Source organism: Mauremys reevesii, linkage group 12 (genome assembly GCF_016161935.1).
Source record: "Mauremys reevesii isolate NIE-2019 linkage group 12, ASM1616193v1, whole genome shotgun sequence".
Lineage (NCBI taxonomy): Eukaryota > Metazoa > Chordata > Testudines > Geoemydidae > Mauremys > Mauremys reevesii.
The window spans coordinates 36,385,913-36,405,881 of NC_052634.1; the positions used below are offsets into that span (position 1 = coordinate 36,385,913).

The following is a 19,969-nucleotide window of genomic DNA, read 5'->3' on the forward strand; positions in this document are numbered from 1 at the left end:
GGTTTTATAGACCTCCCTCGTATCCCCCTTTAGTCGTCTCTTTTCCAAGATGAAAAGTCCCAATCTTATGAATCTCTTCTTAGACGGAAGCTGGTCCATATCCCCTAATCATCTTTGTTGTCTGTTTCTGACTCTTTCCCATTCCCATATATCTTTTTTGAGGTTGGGGTGACCGCATCAGCACGCAGTATTCAAGATGTGGGTGTACCATGGATTGATATTGAGGCGATATGATAGTTTCTGTCTTATTACCTGTCCCTTTCTTAATGATTCCCAAAGCTCCGCTGCACATTCAGTGAATTTTTTTTCAGAGAACTATCCACAATGAGTCCCAGATCTCTTTCTCGAGTGGTAACAGCTAATTTAGACCCCATCGTTTTATAGGGATAGTTGGGATTATGTTTGCCAATGTGCATTACTTTGCACTTATGAGCACCGATGTTCATCTTCCATTCGGTTGTCCCGTCACCCAGTTTTGTGAGATCTCTTTGTGGCTCTTGGCAGTCTGCCTGGGACTTAACTCTCTTGAGCAATTTTGTATCATCTGCAAATTTTGCCACCTCACTGTTTAGCCCTTTCCCCAGGTCATTTATGAATAAGTTGAACAGTACTGCTCCCAGTACAGACACCTGGGGATAAGAGAGGGCAGATCCTCTTCTGACACTGGCAGACCAGGTGCCAGCTCATGCCAAGGCCACTAGACCTTACTGAAAAGTGACAAACGCATGGCTGGAAACTAGTCTTGCTCACCTGTTTGTTAGTGTTGTTAAAACAGGCATTAGCTTTATAAAAAAACGTGTTTAGAGTTTATGACAAGCTTGTGAGTTGCTGCATGCATTATTCTCACTTATAATAGCCGTAGCCCATGTTGTAAGGTGATAGATTTATACGATCTGAAGAGAAACCAGAGTATATAAGCGTTGGCACTAAACCCCACCACCAATCAGGAGAGAAGCATTACCAAGTGTGAAATGCCAGTTTACCAGAAGAGGTTTCATCTCCTTTCCAACAAGAGAAGGCCCTGACTGAGACCAGAACTGGGGTGGGCAGGGCACATGACTTTTGCAGGACATGCACCACCTTTGTAACTAACCTTTGCTATCTCACTTCATATCACCACACACAGAGCACCTTTTTACCTTTAAGGACCAAAATACACTGTGAAAAAAATCTAACAGCATAAACTTATGATGAGAAATTGCAGCACTAACAACAATTTTAAAAGATTTAAAACTGTCTCTGTTTTTCCACACCAGGACCAGCACATACAAAGCCACCACTACTACCAACAAAAATCTATTTTCACCACCCACCATGTTTTGCTGTTAGGAACCCATACCCCATATTGGTGAGTACTTTTCAGACGAGGATGACGCTCTCAGGCCTCAAATGCCAGGTACAGTTACTCTGTCCTTGATCCAAGATCAACAGGAAAATACACTGGATTACTCTTGCCCCAATAACAAAGAGACTGGGGATCCCGCAGCAACTGAAATGGCCATTTGGACAAGCAATGCCATCATGCAATCCGGGGTGGGTGTAACCATGCAAATGACATCAGCCCCAAAAGGCCTTGACAACAGATCACCAACAGATGGCAGGGTAGACTTCATACTGACCCTGTTTCAACTAGATTGTGGTAATTAGTGTTTGTCAATAGTACAGACGCCATGGTGGACTCTAGGCTCTGCTTGAGGGATCCTGGCACAGGGGCTGGGGGGAGAAAGGATTGTAGATTCTGACCTGAGCTATGGAGAGGAGGTAATAATGGAAGGGGGCATTATTGACTCCTTTCCTTCTCAGGGTTCCCTGGGCTGGAGTTCTACATTCCACAGGGCCAAATGAGAGGGTGATGCCATGTTGTTAATGAAAACCAGTGCTCCAGGTGAGGTTTGAACTCACAATCTCAGCACACCTCCTCACAGTATTGCATGCTAACCAACTGTGCCACTGTAGCACCTGTCAATGAGTGTTTTCTGAGACCCCCCTAGGCTGATAAAGCCAAGGAGTGACCCCCAAAACATTCTCAGTGGGGTTGAGAGCAGGTAGCGACAAGTGTTGGTACTTGGTGGGGTGGATTCTTCTTAAGGGTTCCAGGCTCCATTTGACCCTTTTGTTCTTCCCTGTGTAATAACAGAGCTGGTTAAGACTCAATGGAGAGTCTTGCTGCAGACCAACAGATCTGACATCACTGATAATCACCTCTAATCATTGGTCCTGCTTTGGGACAGTGTCTCTCATGCAAGAAACTGCCGAGTCTGCGCTAGCATTGAGGCTCCCTCACTAACAGCTGAAATCAGGGAGAGCCGTGTGAAGTGCAGGGCCCCAGGGGTGCCTGAACGGGGGGAACAACACCCCAGGACTTTAAAAAATGGGAGGGCTCTGCCTTGCCACTTTGTAATGACAGTAAGGGCTAATGATGGGGGGAGGGGACGGAGACCAGTGAGCTGGAGGAGGGGTCTTGGGGGATGAGGCAGCGCAGGAGTGGGGCCTTGGGGAGAAGGGGTGGGGTAGGGGCGTGGCCTCGAGTGGAAGGGGTGGGGCTACTGTTTGGGCTCTGGTGGCTGCTACTTTTAGGCAGGGCCACCCTGGGGGGGCAAGTGAGGCAATTTGCCCAAGGCCCCGGGCCCCGCAGGGCCCCGCAAGCCCTGGCCAAGAATCTCTTCCCTGGCAGTGCTCCGGGTCTTCGGATGCACTTCTGTGGTGGGTCCTTCAGTGCTGCCGAAGACGCAGAGCGAGTGAAGGACCCGCTGCTACTGAAGACTCGGACGCCACCCAGTGAGTACAAGAGCCACAGCAGGTGGCGCCTTTTTTTATGTCCGCTCCCCCGCTTTGCCCCAGGCCCCGAATCCTCTGGGCGGCCCTGCTTTTAGGGAGCCTGTTCCACTCCTGGTGGGACCACAAGACATCCCAGAGCAGAGAGGGTGGCCAGCAGAGCGGTGACAGGGGGGAACGGCAAGTGGCCGGCAATGTGGCCAGACAGCGGAGGGAGAAAGGGGCTTTCCCCCCAGGAGGTGAGAGGTGAAGTCTGGGTTTTCACTGACCCAGGACAGCAGCTGTGGGTGAGGTGCATTGAAGGGAGGGGCACATCCACAGAGCTTCTGGGGTCTTGATTTAAGAGCCCCAGGCAAAAGGCCACTACCCAGCGCACTGTGGGGGGTGTTTTGCTCATAGTGTTGTGTTATGAATCCTGATTGTGGTGTTTTCCCAAGTTAATACAAGGTGATTTTCCTCCTTTTTATTAAAGTTTCTTTTCTGCACTCAGTGGTTGTGAGTGGGGAAAGTATCATCTCTTAGAGGCACCCAGTGGCCAGGGTTAGTTTCCCCAGGTTACTGGGTGGGGGCTTAGGCACATTGTGTGTTGTATTGCTGAAGAGGAGCCCCAAGCACCCAAACAGGGAATTGTAACTTCGACCTTCAGAGTAAGAGCCAGAGGTGCTGCCAGCTGAGCTAGCCAGGCCGCCTAAACGTATTAACCCCTTTCACCGCAAGAGCAAACACCGGGTACTTCTGTGCTTCTCAGCAGCTGGGAAAAAGCCTCTTGGTGGAAATATCTCCTGCCCCACCGCCAAAAGGAGCCCCTTGAGTGGGAACGGTCAGAGGCCCCACTCGGGGGCTGGCCCTGCTTTCCAACCACCTTGTGATGCTGGCCGCAGACCGAATGCTGGTCTGTGAGTGGCCTTCAGTGGGGGGTTGGCATGGCAGGGAGCAGGTTGGCCGGGTGTCTTTGTGGCTGTCTGCTGGCCACGCATAGTCATGGTCCTGCCTTCCTCTTGCCCCGCCCTTGGTTGCTCTGTGGCTTTTAAGCCTTCCCTTGGAGCTGTCAGCACCAGCTGCCTCTGCTGCAGGTGCCCAGAGGAGGAGAGGTGCTGGGCTCCAGCCTGGGACTCTTCCTCCCTCCTGCCTAGCCCTGACTATGAAGCCTGGCCCTGGAACTCCTTCCTTTAAATGCCATGTGGGCAAGAGGAAAAGCGTGGCAGCTGCAGGGACCAAAGTTGAGGACTTCAGGTGAAGCAGCGAGAAACAACCATATGGTCAAACCACAGGACTCTCTAGCCAGACTGTTAAGTTCTAGGATCCCAACCTATAGCAGCCAGCCCATTGAACCAGCCAGACCAAAGACCTATCTCCAGTGGCCATCAGTCACCCAGCAGGAGGGAAAAAATTCACTCTAGTTCACCCTGAGAGAGAAGCCAAGCACATTGATCTCCAGGGCTTTGCAGCAAACTAACCTATCTCCAGGAGGTCCCACTGAGATTTGAACTCAGATTCCAGGATTCAGAGTCCTGAGTGCTGCCCATTACACCACAGGACCTGCTGCTGTTTTAGTTTCTAGACCCCTGTGACTCTCAGCTGGCTGGTTTGCACTCTGCACTTATTGCTTCCCACCAGCGGCTTCCTCTCGCAGGACTCTCTCTCCTCCTCCAGCGACTGTGGTCCTGCTCTACCAGATCTGTGGGTCCTGCCCTGAGACCCCACATCCCCCTGCTTTGTCTCCATTCCCTGCAGGCCACAAAAATGTCAGGGGAGGCCACCCCTCCCTTCACTCGGTGCTCCCGCTCATATCGGCCAGCTGCAGCCTCATCTCCTGGAACTCGGGCAGCTGTCGCTTGATCCGGTCGTACAGTCACACGCTGACTGGCTCCCCTGCCTGGATGCTCTTGTGGAAATCCCACAGGCGACGCTGCGGGACTTGGCACCATTGGATTCTTAAATGTTGTGGTGTTTGCCCGACTGCCACAACAAAGCTGCCAACTCCTCCCTCACCGACTCCCACCAATCCCCCTGGTTGCCATAGAACCCTCTGATGCTTTTCCGTTCTGCCAACAACACCAGGCCTCCCCCTCTGCTCCTTTATCTTGCAAGCTCTGGATGTTCAGCTTCCAATATCCTCTGCCCTGGGTCAGGGAATTGAAATCCTGCTCAACACCAAACAGTCTAGAGGAAGGGAGCCAGTTCCTTCATAGAACTTTCCTTTCACGCCTTAACTGGGGACCATACACATTAATATAGCCATAACCAGTGCTACAGAGCACAAAGCCCACTAGTAATGCCCTCCCTGATTTGAGCTCCAGCACCTTCTGTACTCGCACCATGAATGTGAAGAACAAGACTCCAGCCCCATCATTCTTCACTGGCCTGGAGGACCAGAGATGGGCCCTTCCACCAATCACCCTCTGCTCATCTAGCTACCCTAGACTTGTTAATGTGCATTTCCTGAACACCCACCGTGGCCAAGCCCAGCTGCTCCAAGGCAATGAACATCAAGTGCCTCCTCCTGGGCCCCCAAATCCCTGCCACCTTCCAAATGGCCATTTTCACAGATGCCCCTTCCAGGGCACTGCCCTTGCTCAGCTGCACAGAGGACTTTTCATGCTCCCAGAAGACAAACCACCACTGTACAAAAAGGGATGAAAGAGCCTGCCAAAGTCTGGGATCGAACAAACAGCCTTTAGATCTTCAGTCCAATATGCTCCTAACTGAGCTACTTTGGCAGCTGTAAAGCAGTATTTTGGCCTGTTGCTTCTCTTTCTGGGAGTTTTTGCAGCAGTTGCACACAAAGGACGTCATTGTGAGTGGCCCATGAAGACAAGACTCGCTTTTGCCTGCCTTGCTCAGCTTGACTTGACTTGCTGCCTCACCCGGTTCCTGCCCTAGTGCCCGGGTTGACCTGGTGGTGGAAGGGACTGGGGGCCAGTGGTGCGGGAGGAAGTTGAGCTGGACCCAGAGCTAGACTAGACCCTGGCAGCAAGAGTCTGGCCACCACTTGCTGCCCCACCTGTTGTCCTGGCTTCCCCACTGGGTGTCATTTCGAGAGGAAGTGGGGCTTCTGCCTCCCTTCCCGGTTTTCACACCGCAGAGGAGTGCGAACAGGAAAACGAACAGCTGCTCCACCCCCACCGGAGGAACCCGGCGCCCTTAGCTGTGGGGAGTAAGAAGTGGCTGTTGGCTGACAGGGCCTGTCCCCGAGGAGCTGGAACAGCAGCTGCCGCCTCCCCTCAGCTCCAGGCTGTGGGAAATGCTCATTGCCTGGCTGCATGGGCGGCTGCTGCTCCGTGCTCTGGAGCGTCTGTATTGCTCTGTCAACCCCCCGTCTTCACTGAGCCAGTCTGGTAAGGTCCCAAGTGCCCCCTCCAGCCTGGCAGCTGAGAGTCTGTGCAGACATCAGCCCCCCTGCCAGCCCCACAGGCAGCAGCAGCACCAGCCCCCCAGCACCACAGGGGCACTCAATGCACTTCCTGTGGGGAAATGGCTCCCATGGAGTCGCTGACTTGGCTCCTTTGCACTCTAGAGAGAGGCAGAACCAGGGCTATGGCTGATCTATAGGGCACCAGGTGAGTAGCAGACGGTTCAGGTGCTGAGAGTTTGCCGGACCCCTCAGGGACACAGTGTGAGGTGGTGTCCCAGGGATCTCTATGAAAGGAACAGAACAGGATTTACTTGGGGTGGGAAGAGAATTGAGAGTATCTCAGGGGGTTGTACAGAGGTCTCGCCCGGGTGAGGACTGGCTAAAACACAGGCCTCGTTGTGAGCAAGATTCCAACCTGCACAGGGAACCCTATTGGATTTCGACTCAACGCCTTAATCACTCAGCCATCAGCACAGTAATGCCCTAATGCCAGAGAATCACAATGCCCAGGTGTGAAGTCATCTGAACTACAGAATTCCCACAGCAAACCTGGCCCCCATAGCACAGGGGGGATTGGGGGCTCATTCTCTTTGCTTAGCCATGTGCAGTCGCACAGCAGGATGCGGCTGGTGGGACAGGGATACTGAATGCTCAAGGGTCAGACCTAGGAAGGTTGAAGCTTCATAAGCTTCTTGCCCTGCAGACAGCCTGCTCAGAGAAAGGAAACTCCGCAGAATCCGGACTGGCTGTGTATAGCGCACTTCCAACGCATTGCCCAGCGCCCCAGCGACAAGCCAGAGCTGTGGTCTGGGAGTGAGAGGCACAGGCAGAGTGCTGACTGGTAGCTCAGGGCTGGGATAGAAGGGGCTGCGGGCAGGGAGTCAGGGGCACCGGCAGAGCATTTAATTGAACTGATTTAAATCTCAGGTTTGATCATTCCTGGGACTGGACCTGGCTAGGACTCTCGGGCATCACTGAAGTGTTCTTGAAATCAGGTTCCAGCTTTGTCTGGCCCTCCTTTCTGAGCTGGGCTGCAGCCCCGACGCAGACACCCGCCCGCCTGCCGCGGACAGCGGGCCCAGCAGAGGCCCCAGCAGGGACCAGGCGGCTCTTCGGCAAGGGCCCCTGGTGGGGCTGGCAGCCGGGCTCAGCGCCAAGAGCCCGGGCTGGCCAGGGGAGTGCACCGGGCCAAGCAGGCAGGCAGCGGGAGGGGCCTGACTGGAGGGCCAGAGGCACGTGAGCATGTGTGCGAGCAGAGCATTGTGGGAGAGGAAGCAGGGGTAATCAAGTGTATTTTCCTGTTTAGTTTGCATCAAGGACAGAGTAACTGTACCTGGCATTTGAGGCCTGAGAACTTAACCCTCGCCTGAAAAGTACTCACCATTAAGGGGTCTGGGTTCCAAACGGAAAAAAGTTGTGGGAGATAGAAAGGGATGTATGTTTTGTTCTTACATTTGCTATTCCAGGTGTGGAAAGACAGAGGCAAATTTAAATTTTTTTAGAATTGTTGTTAGTGCTGCAGTGTTAAAATCACTTGCCCTAAGCTTATGCCATGTGATCTCTTTCATGGTATATTTTGGCCCTGAGAGGTAAAAGGCTGCTCTGGGGGTAGTGTTATGGAGTGAGGTAGCAAATGTTGGTTGCAGAGATGGTGCGTGTGCCACAAAAGTTGTTCACCCCCCCCCCCCCCGCTCTGGTCCCAGAGTCCAGGATTTCCATAAACCCACCCACTTACCGGTGACTAACAATCTCGCTCTGCTAACTTTTCCAGCAAAACAGGCCAAAGAAAGTGTATGCGAGCGCTGTACCACAGCCCCGGTGCTCTTTTCGGTTCCTTCCCACAGAACTTTCGCTCCATACCAGTCCAGTTCCTTGCTGTTGCTTGGCTAACCACTGCATGCATGTGCTATACCGTACCCTGAGCTGATGCCCGGCTTTTGTGCTCAATACAGCCTTGCCCCTCTGTGGCGCAATGGGTCAGCGTGTTCGGCTGTTAACTGAAAGGATGGTGGTTCAAGCCCACCCAGGGACGACGCTAAGCCCGTGCTACTTCCTTGCTTCCCTGAGGCCTGTGGGGGGAGCCTCAAAGGTCCCATTTTGCTGCCTCTTGGCCTCAGTGCTTTCAGCTGGTGGTCCAAAGAGCGGGCTGGATGCCATTCAGAAACCCATCTGCCAGCAGCCGTGCCGGAGGCTCAGGCTTAATCCTCAAAGCCGAGCACAAAACTTTCAGCCGGGAACATTTCGCTCCTTCCGCCTCCGCCCAAGCGGCAAGGGAGAAGCGGAGGAGACAGGCCGGCTCAAAGACGCCTCCCTCCCACTTCCCTGTACGCTGTGCAAAGCTCTTGGCCTGCCTCATGCCTCGTCAGGAAAGCACGGCCATGCGGCCCAAGCCTGAGTCACGTCCGCGGCCTGGCCCGCCCCGCCCCGGCTGACGGCGCGCAGAGCCACGCGAGTCAATGGCAGGTCAAGTCGGGAGCCTCGGCTCTTTCCCCTGACAGCCACACACACAGCGCTGCCTAGCGCCCCCAGAGCCTCCCTTGTGTTCTCCCGCAGCAGCCGCCTGCCGGTGTGGGTGGGAAAAGGGGACCAGGAAGCACTGCAGCCTCATTCCGGGACAGGAGGCCCTGGCCACGCCCAGGCCTGCCTCTTGCCTTCAGCCCAGGCAGCCAGAGGTGCCAGGGAGCTCCCTGGCAGGCCGCCACTTCGCCTCAGCCACCTCTTGCCTCATGGCCTAGGCTCTTGGGGCTCTGCTGGTCACCCGCTGGCTTGAAGGCCCAGAGGGAAAAGAAACAAGCACACACGTAGCAGAGGATGGCTTCGATCCATCGACCTCTGGGTTATGGGCCCAGCACGCTCCCGCTGCACCACTCTGCTGCTTCTTTATGCTTTTCCCCCTGCCACCTAGCTGCCACTATCCGGATTAGTGCCTTACACACCCTCACTCTGGCAGGCAGATGCGCAGGCTACTAGGCAGCTGCCCTGGTCACAGGATTTTACAGCTAGCTTCTACAGGGTAAAAAGGATCTCTTTGGGGTTTGGACCCCATTGGGAGCTGGGTAGCTGAGTGCCAGAGACGGGAGCACTTCTTAAACTGTTTTCAGTTACGCTTGTGGGGGACGAGGTTCAGCCTTGGATCCGTGTCTGCAGCAGGCAAGCACCTCTGGCTCAATCGCCCCCCGCCGTATTAGCAGAGTAAAACGCGGAGCGAACGCACACGCCTTGCAAAGGAAGAGGAGCCGGGATCTCGAACAAAAGTCAGCATTTTATTAAGATGAAGTTCAAAGAAAAAAAAGTGTACGGGACAGAGTTTTGGCATAGAAGTTTCTGGTGCTCAGGGAACAACGTACAGCTTACCCAAGGGGTGCAAAGTTCGGTTTAAAATGGGTTGGCGTAAGGAATACATAATCTGCAATAGCCCTGACTGGGGGTAAAAGGTTAACGTACAGCCACTGAGTTAGGAGGGTATGTTGTCCATATGAGGGCTACGTTTGGGTGTGGAGTATAACAAGCGGTTACGACGATGAGGATGGATTGACCCGCGTTAGGTGAGTTTTAACGTTCGTGTTTGGGAATCTTTGCCACAATCTAGTTGAAGCAGGGTCAGTATGAAGTCAACCCTGCCACCTGTTGGTGATCTGTCATCAAGGCCTTTTGGGGCTGATGTCATTTGCATGGTAACACCCACCCCGGATTGCATGATGGGAGTGCTTGTCCAAACGGTCATTTCGGCTGCTGCGGGATCCCCAGTCTCTTTGTTATTGGGGCAGGAGTAATCCAGTGTATTTTCCTGTTGATTTTGGATCAAGGACAGAGTAACTGTACCTGGCATTTGAGGCCTGAGAGCGTCACCCTCGCCTGAAAAGTGCTCACCATTAAGGGGTAGGGGTTCCTAACGGCAGTGCATGTTGGGAGGTTGAAATGGATGTTTGTTGGTGTCTTGCAGGTGCTGCTGATGTCCTTTCTGCTGTTCCTGGTGTGGAAAGACAGAGGCAGAGGCAGTTTTGAATCTCTTCAAATTGTTGTTAGTGCTGCAGTTGCTCATCCTAAGCTTATGCCGTTAGATCTCTTTCACGGTGTATTTTGGCCCTGAGAGGTAAAAGGTGTGTTGTTAGGGAGTCAGGAAGCAAATGTTAGTTGCAGAGGGAAGTCGTGTGGCCCCCCCTGCCCCTGTCCAAGTGTCCAGGATTTGCATAAACCCACCCACTGACCTGTGACTAACAATCTTGCTCTGCTAACTTTTCCAGCAAAACAGGCCAAAGAAAGTGTATGCGAGCGCTGTACCACAGCCCCGGTGCTCTTTTCGGTTCCTTCCCACAGAACTTTCCTTCCATAGCAGTCCAGTTCCTTGCTGTTGCTTGGCTAACCACTGCATGCATGTGCTATACCGTACCCTGAGCTGATGCCCGGCTTTTGTGCTCAATACAGCCTTACCCCTCCATGTCTCTGTGGCGCAATGGGTCAGCGCGTTCGGCTGTTAACCGAAAGGATGGTGGTTCAAGCCCACCCAGGGACGACGCTAAGCCCGTGCTACTTCCTTGCTTCCCCGAGGCCTGTGGGGGGAGCCTCAAAGGTCCCATTTTGCTGCCTCTTGGCCTCAGTGCTTTCAGCTGGTGGTCCAAAGAGCAGGCTGGATGCCATTCAGAAACCCATCTGCCAGCAGCCGTGCGGAGGCTCAGGCTTAATCCTCAAAGCCGAGCACAAAACTTTCAGCCGGGAACATTTCGCTCCCTTCCGCCTCCGCCCAGCGGCAAGGGAGAAGCGGAGGAGACAGGCCGGCTCAAAGACACCTCCCTCCCACTTCCCTGTACGCTGTGCAAAGCTCTTGGCCTGCCTCATGCCTCGTCAGGAAAGCACGGCCATGCGGCCCAAGCCTGAGTCACGTCCGCGGCCTGGCCCGCCCCGCCCCAGCTGACAGCGCGCAGAGCCACGCGAGTCAATGGCAGGTCGAGTCGGGAGCCTCGGCTCTTTCCCCTGACAGCCACACACACAGCGCTGCCTAGCGCCCCCAGAGCCTCCCTCGTGTTCTCCCGCAGCAGCCGCCTGCCGGTGTGGGTGGGAAAAGGGGACCAGGAAGCACTGCAGCCTCATTCCTGGACAGGAGGCCCTGGCCACGCCCAGGCCTGCCTCTTGCCTTCAGCCCAGGCAGCCAGAGGTGCCAGGGAGCTCCCTGGCAGGCCGCCACTTCGCCTCAGCCACCTCTTGCCTCATGGCCTAGGCTCTTGGGGCTCTGCTGGTCACCGGCTCGCTTGAAGGCCCAGAGGGAAAAGAAACAAGCGCACACGTAGCAGAGGATGGTTTCGATCCATCGACCTCTGGGTTATGGGCCCAGCACGCTCCCGCTGCGCCACTCTGCTGCTTCTTCATGCTCTCCCCCTGCCACCTAGCTGCCACTATCCGGATTAGTGCCTTACACGCCCTCGCTCTGGCAGGCAGATGCGCAGGCTACTAGGCAGCTGCCCTGGTCACAGGATTTTACAGCTAGCTTCTACAGGGTAAAAAGCATCTATTTGGGGTTTGGACCCCATTGGGAGCTGGGTAGCTGAGTGCCAGAGACGGGAGCACTTCTTAAACTGTTTTCAGTTACGCTTGTGGGGGACGAGGGTCAGCCTTGGATCCGTGTCTGCAGCAGGCAAGCACCTCTGGCTCAATCGCCCCCCGCCGTATTAGCAGAGTAAAACGCGGAGCGAACGCACACGCCTTGCAAAGGAAGAGGAGCCGGGATCTCGAACAAAAGTCAGCATTTTATTAAGATGAAGTTCAAAGAAAAAAATTATGCGGGACAGAGTTTCGCATAGAAGTTTCTGGTGCTCAGGGAACAACGTACAGCTTACCCAAGGGGTGCAAAGTTCGGTTTAAAATGGGTTGGCGTAAGGAATACATAATCTGCAATAGCCCTGACTGGGGGTAAAAGGTTAACGTACAGCCACTGAGTTAGGAGGGTATGTTGTCCATATGAGGGCTACGTTCGGGTGTGGAGTATAACAAGCGTTACGACGATGAGGATGGATTGACCCGCGTTAGGTGAGTTTTAACGTTCGGTGTTTGGGAATCTTTGCCACAATCTAGTTGAAGCAGGGTCAGTATGAAGTCAACCCTGCCATCTGTTGGTGATCTGTCGTCAAGGCCTTTTGGGGCTGATGTCATTTGCATGGTAACACCCACCCCGGATTGCATGATGGGAGTGCTTGTCCAAACGGTCATTTCAGCTGCTGCGGGATCCCCAGTCTCTTTGTTATTGGGGCAGGAGTAATCCAGTGTATTTTCCTGTTGATTTTGGATCAAGGACAGAGTAACTGTACCTGGCATTTGAGGCCTGAGAGCGTCACCCTCGCCTGAAAAGTACTCACCATTAAGGGGTAGGGGTTCCTAACAGCAGCTCATGTTGGGAGGTAAAAATGGATGTTTGTTGGTGTCTTGCAGGTGCTGCTGATGTTCTTTCTGCTATCCCTGGTGTGGAAAAACAGAGGCAGAGGCGGTTTTGAATCTCTTCAAATTGTTGTTAGTGCTGCAGTTGCTCACCCTTAGCTTATGCCGTTAGATCTCTTTCACGGTGTATTTTGGCCCTGAGAGGTAAAAGGTGTGTTGTTAGGGAGTGAGGTAGCAAACGTTAGTTGCAGAGGTGCTGCATGTGCCACAGAAGTCGTGTGGCCCCCCCTGCCCCCGTCCAAGAGTCCAGGATTTGCATAAACCCACCCACTGACCTGTGACTAACAATCTCGCTCTGCTAACTCTTCCAGCAAAACTTTTCTGCCAGGTTCTCATTCCAAACTGTATTCCTATGAACTTAAGCTTTTAAATAGCATCACAATCCACTTTCTTCAGTATATCTCAATTTTTCACTTAGCTGTCTAAGATTTTTAAGTGTATGCTTTAACACACTATTAGTAGTGGAATAATAATTAATTCTATTTTTCAACTAAAGAGAGAAGAAAACCATAAAATGTGTATTTTGAGAGTTCAGCAGAATCTCAGGATGTTAAACACATATATTTTCAATCTCTTTTAAATTGCTATTCTTTGGAACCCATGTCCCTTGTCTAACGATTTTTATGTAGGTTCAGGTGAGTCCCGAAACATGAACTGCTAAGTACCGTTCTACTGTTTTTGATTCATATGACCAGGATTACTACACTTTATTACTCCTGCCCTATTAAGAAAGTGTTTGGGGATCCCACAGCAGCCAAAATCACCATTTGGACAAGCACCCCCATCATGCAATGTGGGGTGGGTGTGACCATGCACATCAGCAACGAAAAGCCTTTACAACACATCACCAACAGATGGCAGGGTAGAGTTCATTCTGACCCTGCTTACATCCTCCCCACAGCCAAGAGTTGGTGGTCCTGATAAATCACACTCCCTATTATACCAGCTCATTGGTATTGAATGCTGAAGTTATGGCTACCAAAAGTAGCCACCCATCTCTGCCCTGTAGCATCCAGCTTAGCCCTTCTTAACACATAAGTCAGTGGATTGTTCTCTGTGCATACCTGAAACTGAGCACCAGACAAGTAGTCTCGAAATTTCTCAATGATGGCCCATTTCAAGGCCAAGAACTGCAGCTGGTGGATGGGATAGTGAGTTTCGCTATCAGACAGTCCTCAGCTGGCAAAGGCTACAGATTTACATTTACCTTCCACTTCCTGGTAGGAGAGTGCTCCCAGACCCTCCAAACTGGCATCAGCATGCAGGATACTGTTTGTTTGGTCAGCAAGGACTAGGACTGGCACATGAATCAGGCAAATAATGATTTCCCGTAAAGCCCTGTCACATCTCTCATCCCGCCATGTCCCCAATGGAGAGGAGAGGAGCCCCTCCCCTGTCCCAGGCCAGGCGTACCAGATCTGTGGGGGCAGATGTCCATGGCCCAGCCCAGGTGAGCTGGAGCTGCTGGGGAGAGAAGTTCCTTCCTCAGCCCAAGCCCACCAGAGTTGATGTTGCAGTGGGGGAGAGGTATTTCTCACCTGGTTTTTAGATGCTCTGATGAGAGGGAGCAGAAGAAAGATTTTTCTTCTCCTTACATTTCCAATTCTCCACCCCTAACCATTTTCTGCTCTAGCCTGATCTCTCTCTTATGTGTCCAGGGGCGTCCTTACCCATAGCCAGCTGCCTAGGGCACCACTAGGTCTGGGGGCACTGCTCTGCTGGGAGCCTGGACAGACGGGAAGCAGTGGAGCATGTAAGAGCAGGGCTGCTGGGTCCTAGAGAGAACCGAATGCAGCACAGTCTGAGGGAGGGGATTGGCTGCTGGGGTCTCTGGGAAGGGGAGGGTTGGGAGGAGCTCACCTGTGAGTGTGACTCTTTCCCCCGGCTGAGGTGAGGTGAGGCAGGCCCTGCGGCTCTGGAACCAGTATCCTCTGTTGTCCCCCATAACATCCATTCTTCTCTCACCCTGCCCCATGGAGCACCCCCTCCTTTCTCCCTCCTCCTCAGGAGGATCCCTCTCTCTCCCCTCCCTCCCCTCCATCAGGGATGGGTTGGGTGAGGTGCTGGGGGGTTGGTGGGGGGAGGAGGCTGGCTCCCTGCCTGCTGAGGAATGAAAGTGAAAGTAACTCACTTCCTGGGCAGTGAGCCAGGATTGGAATGTCACAGGGGGCTGGGCTGGGGTTAGCCAGATGTGTGAAAACTCAGGACAGGGGGTTGGGATAGGGTGAGCAGATATCCCTATTTTATAGGGCCAGTCCCAATTTTGGGGTCTTTTTCTTATATAGGCTCCTTTTACCCCCCACCCCCCCCCCCACCCCTGTCCTGATTTTCACACTTGCTGTCTGGTCACTCTGGGTGGGGGTAATTGGTGCCTATATAAGACAAAGCCCCAAATATTGGGACTGGCCCTATAAAATCAGGACATCTGGATCTGGTCAACCTAGCTGGGGAGCGTGTCTCCCCCAGGCTGGCAGCTGCCACCGATCCACCTCATCCGGGGGGAGCTGTACAGGGCAGGATGAGCTGCTGTGGCTCCATGGGTGACCCGTCCCTGAGATCAGATGCTGTGCTAACTTCACTATGGTCCGTAAGGCTGGTGGTGGTGCCCATTGGCGTGTGATTGGACCTGAGGGTTTGCTGCTGCTGTTGCCACTCTGCACCCCAAGAGGTGGATTTTGGGGTCTACTGCAGCTGTTGGACCAGCAGGCTGGGGGTGAGCCAAGCATGAAAGCAGTACTGTGTTGCCATTTAGATTGTCATTTAACAACTTTGTTTGCCAAAAATTCTTGCTAACAATCCTGAATCCAATTTCAATATTTAAAAAAAAAAAGTCAATCTCTTAGCCAAAAACAGAAAATTAAGTTGTTGACAATTATTAGTGACAGGTTTGGTTTGAAGCAGGGAGTGGGCCAGTTTTCATCAGAGAAACAAAAAATGTTGACTGACTTTCCTATAGCCTGTTACTCCTGATAAGAGCCCTCCAACAACTGTAATATGCTCATCTCCTTACTAGAGTATAAAGCAGGGGTCGGCAACCTACGGCACACATGCCAAAGGTGGCAGGTGAGCTGATTTTTGATGGTACGCAGCAGCAGGCTGAGTGGCTCAGCCCATCACTGCTCTGGGGTTCCGGCTGCTGCCCTATTGCCAGCTGGGATCCCGGCCGTCGGCCCCACTCAGCACCTGCTGCTGGCCTGGGGACCCCCAAGGAACCCCAGGCTGGCAGCGGGCTGAGCAGGCCGGCTGAACCACTCAACCTGCTGTCAGCCTGGGGTTCCATTCACTCAGCCGGCAGCGGGCTGAGTGGGCTGGTGGTGGGCTGAGCAGGGCTGATGGAGGGTTGAGTGGCTCAGTCTGCTGCCAGTCTGGGGTGCCGGCAGCACTCAGACGACTGCTACTCTGGGGTTCCGGCTGCCGGCCCCTTGCCAGTCAGGAGCCCAGCCGCCGGCCCCACTCTGCCTCCTGCCAGCCTGGGTGAGCAGAACCCCAGGCTGGTAGCGGGCTGAGGGGGGTTGGCGGCCGGGATCCTGGCTGGCAGGAGTTGGTGGTCAGAACCCCAGACCAGCAGCGGGCTGAGCAGGGCCTGGGATCCTTGTCTAGGGTTCCAGACACCAGTCCCGCTCAGCCCGCACCCGGTCTGGGGTTTCATTTACTCAGCTGGCAGTGGCCTAAGTAGGACCGGTGGCCAGGACCTCAGATAATAACAATAGTTTATTTATATAATATACACATAGAGAGAGACCTTCTACAAACGTTAAAATGTATTACTGGCACGAGAAACCTTAAATTACAGTGAACTTGGCACACCACTTCTGAAAGGTTGCCGACCCCTGGTATAGACTGACCATATGTTGTACTAAGATTCTCCTGCTTTTTTTTCCCTGTGAGTCAGTATAGCTTTTGCCAGCCCAGAAGTTGGGCAGCCAATGTTTTACGTTTTCACAATATTTTCTCCAACTTTCATAAAGTAAATACATAGTTAATATGAGTTAAAAAGGCCAGGGACACTTCCTTGTGAAGAATCTGTACAGCAGATCATGCTAGAGCTGTGAAAATGTCAGTTTTTGATGGAACTTTAGAGGCAGTGATTTGTCATGTATTTTATCATGTGAATGTGCTGCTATTGCTAATGTCTTTCCAAACAAAAATAAGGCACAATAGGACTTCTGTAACATTTCTGTGCGACCTTAATCTAGATGAGATGATTCTGTGCTGACTTCATTTTGGTCACTTTGTGCTTTACCTAGCAATAAAACTAGGGTTATATTTTCCCACTGTTTGGAAACCCAGCTTATTAAACTGATTTTGCAGCCAAAAAAGCCAAAAAGATTGCTTTTAATTAAAAACAAATCTTTGTTTCAATACCTCTTCATATAAAATTTCCAATAACATTTTGACAAATTAAAAAAAATATATTATTTTCATCATTCTGTCAAATCAGAATTTTTTCTATAGGGCTACTTCTTTAGTGCTAGTGCATCAGCATTACAGTGTGCTTAGTTAAGTTAAACTGGTTTTAATAACGTGAATGTGGCAAGTTTTCCAATAGTGTAAGCTTATATTTGTGTTGCTAAGAGCAGAACAGGCACAGGGGCACCAGTTTAATAATCTCCCCTAGGGCACCATAAATCCTAAGTACGGCCCTGCTGGTGAGTGCGGATCTCCCTCAGCCTGCCCCGCAATGCTGGTCAGTTTTATTGTCACTGTGATAGTCGGTGCTTCCCTTCAGGGCCGGCCCTAGAGGGGTCTGTGACAAATCCCCCCTTTCCTCCCCAGGCCCGGGCCCCCCCCCCCCCCCCCACACCCCACCCCACCCCTTCCCCCAAGCCCCCACCTCTGTCCCATCTCTTCCCAGCTTGCACCTTCCTGCCCCATTCCTCTCCCTCTCCCACCTCCTCCAGTCCCTGCTCCTCCCCCTCCCCCCCAGCGCCTCCTGCACCCCACTGAACAGCTGATCACTGGCAAGTGTGAGGAGCTTGTCAGCAAGGCCTGTAGTGGGGGGAGGGGGAGCTGGCTGCCAGTGGGCGCTGAGCACCTATTTTTTCCTCTGTTGGTTCTGCAGCCCCGTAGCTCCCATGGAGTCGCTGAATTGGCTCCTGTCACACTCTAGAGAGAGGAGCAGAACCAGGGCTCTGGCTGATCTATGGGGCACCAGGTGAGTGGCAGAGGCTTCAGGTGCCGAGAGTTTGCCTGACCCCTCAGGGACACAGTGTGAGGGGGTGTCCCAGGCATCTCGATAAAAGGAGCAGAACAGGATTTCCTTGGGGTGGGGAGAGAATTGAGAGTGTCTCAGGGGGTTGTACAGAGGTGTTGCCTGGGTGAGAGACTGGCTAAAACACAGGCCTCGCTGTGAGCAGGATTTGAACCTGCGCAGGGGAACCCTATTGGATTTCGACTCCAACGCCTTAACCACTCGGCCATCACAGCTGTGAGCACAAAACTGCCCCAATGCCAGAGAAACTGGTAAAGAATCACAATGCCCAGGTGTGAAGTCATCTGAACTACAGAATTCCCACCGCAAACCTGGCCCCCAAAGCACAGGGGGGATTGGGGGTTTGTTCTCTTTGCTTAGCCATGTGCAGTTGCACAGAGAGCGCGTTTAAAAGTCTCCCCTCCCACAGAGCGGGAAGGGGAAATGATTCTCAACTTGAAGCCTGATGTAGGGTGACCAGACCTCCCGATTTTATCAGGACTGTCCCAATATTTGCTTGTTTGTCCCACGTCCCGACTGATGTTTGGTCGGGACACTGGACAAACAAACAATTTTGCCCTCTGCCCCAGCACACAGGCAGAGCCCGAAGGGACACTCCCCCCCGCCCCTCCTTCCCCATTGGATCCCTCCCCAAATCCTCACCCTGGCCCTGCCCCAGCCCCACACCCTCACTGCCCCATTGGATCCCTCCCCAAATCCTCGCCCTGGCCCTGCCTCTTCCCCAAGCAGGCGGCATCCTCCTCCCTCCCAGGTTTGCACATGGGCCATGGCCATGGCCGGGAGCGCAGCATGGAGGCTGCTCCAGCCCTGGAGCCTGCGGGGCAGCGCAGTGGGGCTGGGGGCAGTGCGGAGCGGGCAGGGCCCATGTGGGTGGGGGTCAGAGACACACGTGGGGCAGACACGCTCCTGCCAGGAGGGCCCGGGCCCGGCTGCCTGGTTCGCCCCTTGCCCGGGAGCTGCAGGAGGGACCTGGAGCGCGGCTCGGCTGCAGAGCTCAGAGCCCAGGCTGGGCCCAGGAGCGAGGGGATGGGGGAGCTGGGGGTGTATCGGGGGTCGGAGCCGAGAGTTGGGTGGAGACGGGGCTGTGCCACTGACGCCTGGCGGGGGGGGGGGCCTTTGGCTTTTTTTTTTTTTTGCTCCGCCACCCGCGTCCCGATATTTCATCTTTGACATCTGGTCACCCCATCCTGATGTGAATGAGGATGTCTGGACCAAGCGGCCAGGGATTGGCCTTTGCTAGAGAAACCACTGTCAAGTTTGATCCAATTAGGTCAAGTCAGCAAATAAGAACAACCTCAGGTACCAGTAACTGCTGCAGGTAGCAAAGTCCTACAGGGAGCAGTTTCTGGCACTACACCTGCACAGCTCTGCTCCTGGCTCTTCTCGGCTCCTGCTCTCGCCTTAGCTCTGCCCCACTCTGCCCCAGGCAGTTCCAGCTCACACGGAGGATGGGACCCCCTGGCTTGGTGACTCCCTCATTACACTGCCTGGCCTGTCAGTCCGGCTAACTTGGAGCTTTGGCCTCTCCCCATTGCCCAGGGGACTGTCAGTCTCAGGGTCCTGATTTCCCATTGGCCCTTCCCCCTTCTATTGGTGCTGGGAATTAGCCAACCAAACCCCCCACTAAGCTTTAGTAAGGGGCCAACAGTCCCTTACATGAGCCAGCCCTGTGAGGGTCACTGATGTGCAGAAAAGGCAGCAGGAGCTGGTCCCATGGTGTAACGGGCAGCACTCAGGACTCTGAATCCTGCAATCTGAGTTCAAATCTCAGTGGGACCTTGTGTTGGTTTGTGGTAAAGCCCTGGAGCTCACAGGGCTCAACTTCCCTGTGTCCTGTTGTGCAAAAGCAAATCTTTCCCATCCTGTTGGGTGACCCAGGCCTCTGGGTGGGAGGCTGCAGTGGGTCAGGGCTCTAGAACTGACACCTGAGGGTTGGGATTCTCACAGATTCACCTGGTGCCCACAAGTTTGGCACTTGCCTTTGTGCTTTTCCTCTTGCCCACCTGGCGCTTGAAGGAAGGAGGGCCAGGGCCAGGCTTCGTAGGCAGGAGGGAGACAGAGTCTCAGGCAGGAGCCCAGCACCTCTCCTCCTCTGGGCACCTGGAGCAGAGGCGGCTGGTGCTGAAAGCTCCAAGGGAAGGTTTAAAATCCACAGAGCAATGGAAGGTGGGCAAGAGGAGGGCAGGACCATGACTTATGCG

The 19,969-nt window shown here is 53.6% G+C and overlaps 6 non-coding genes across 6 annotated transcripts; 3 read left to right on the forward strand and 3 right to left on the reverse strand.

Annotated features, from left to right (window-relative positions):
- Nucleotides 1-4,243: 4,243 nt before the first annotated feature.
- Nucleotides 4,244-4,315, reverse strand: TRNAQ-CUG. The gene has a single exon. It is a non-coding gene; the product is annotated as a tRNA-Gln (tRNA).
- A 3,771-nt stretch (nucleotides 4,316-8,086) lies between these two features.
- Nucleotides 8,087-8,162, forward strand: TRNAN-GUU. The gene has a single exon. It is a non-coding gene; the product is annotated as a tRNA-Asn (tRNA).
- Nucleotides 8,163-10,569: 2,407 nt separating this feature from the next.
- On the forward strand, nucleotides 10,570-10,643 carry TRNAN-GUU. The gene has a single exon. It is a non-coding gene; the product is annotated as a tRNA-Asn (tRNA).
- A 769-nt stretch (nucleotides 10,644-11,412) lies between these two features.
- On the reverse strand, nucleotides 11,413-11,484 carry TRNAM-CAU. Its single transcript has one exon. It is a non-coding gene; the product is annotated as a tRNA-Met (tRNA).
- A 6,417-nt stretch (nucleotides 11,485-17,901) lies between these two features.
- Nucleotides 17,902-17,983, reverse strand: TRNAS-CGA. The gene has a single exon. It is a non-coding gene; the product is annotated as a tRNA-Ser (tRNA).
- Nucleotides 17,984-19,475: 1,492 nt separating this feature from the next.
- On the forward strand, nucleotides 19,476-19,547 carry TRNAQ-CUG. Its single transcript has one exon. It is a non-coding gene; the product is annotated as a tRNA-Gln (tRNA).
- Nucleotides 19,548-19,969: the final 422 nt, after the last annotated feature.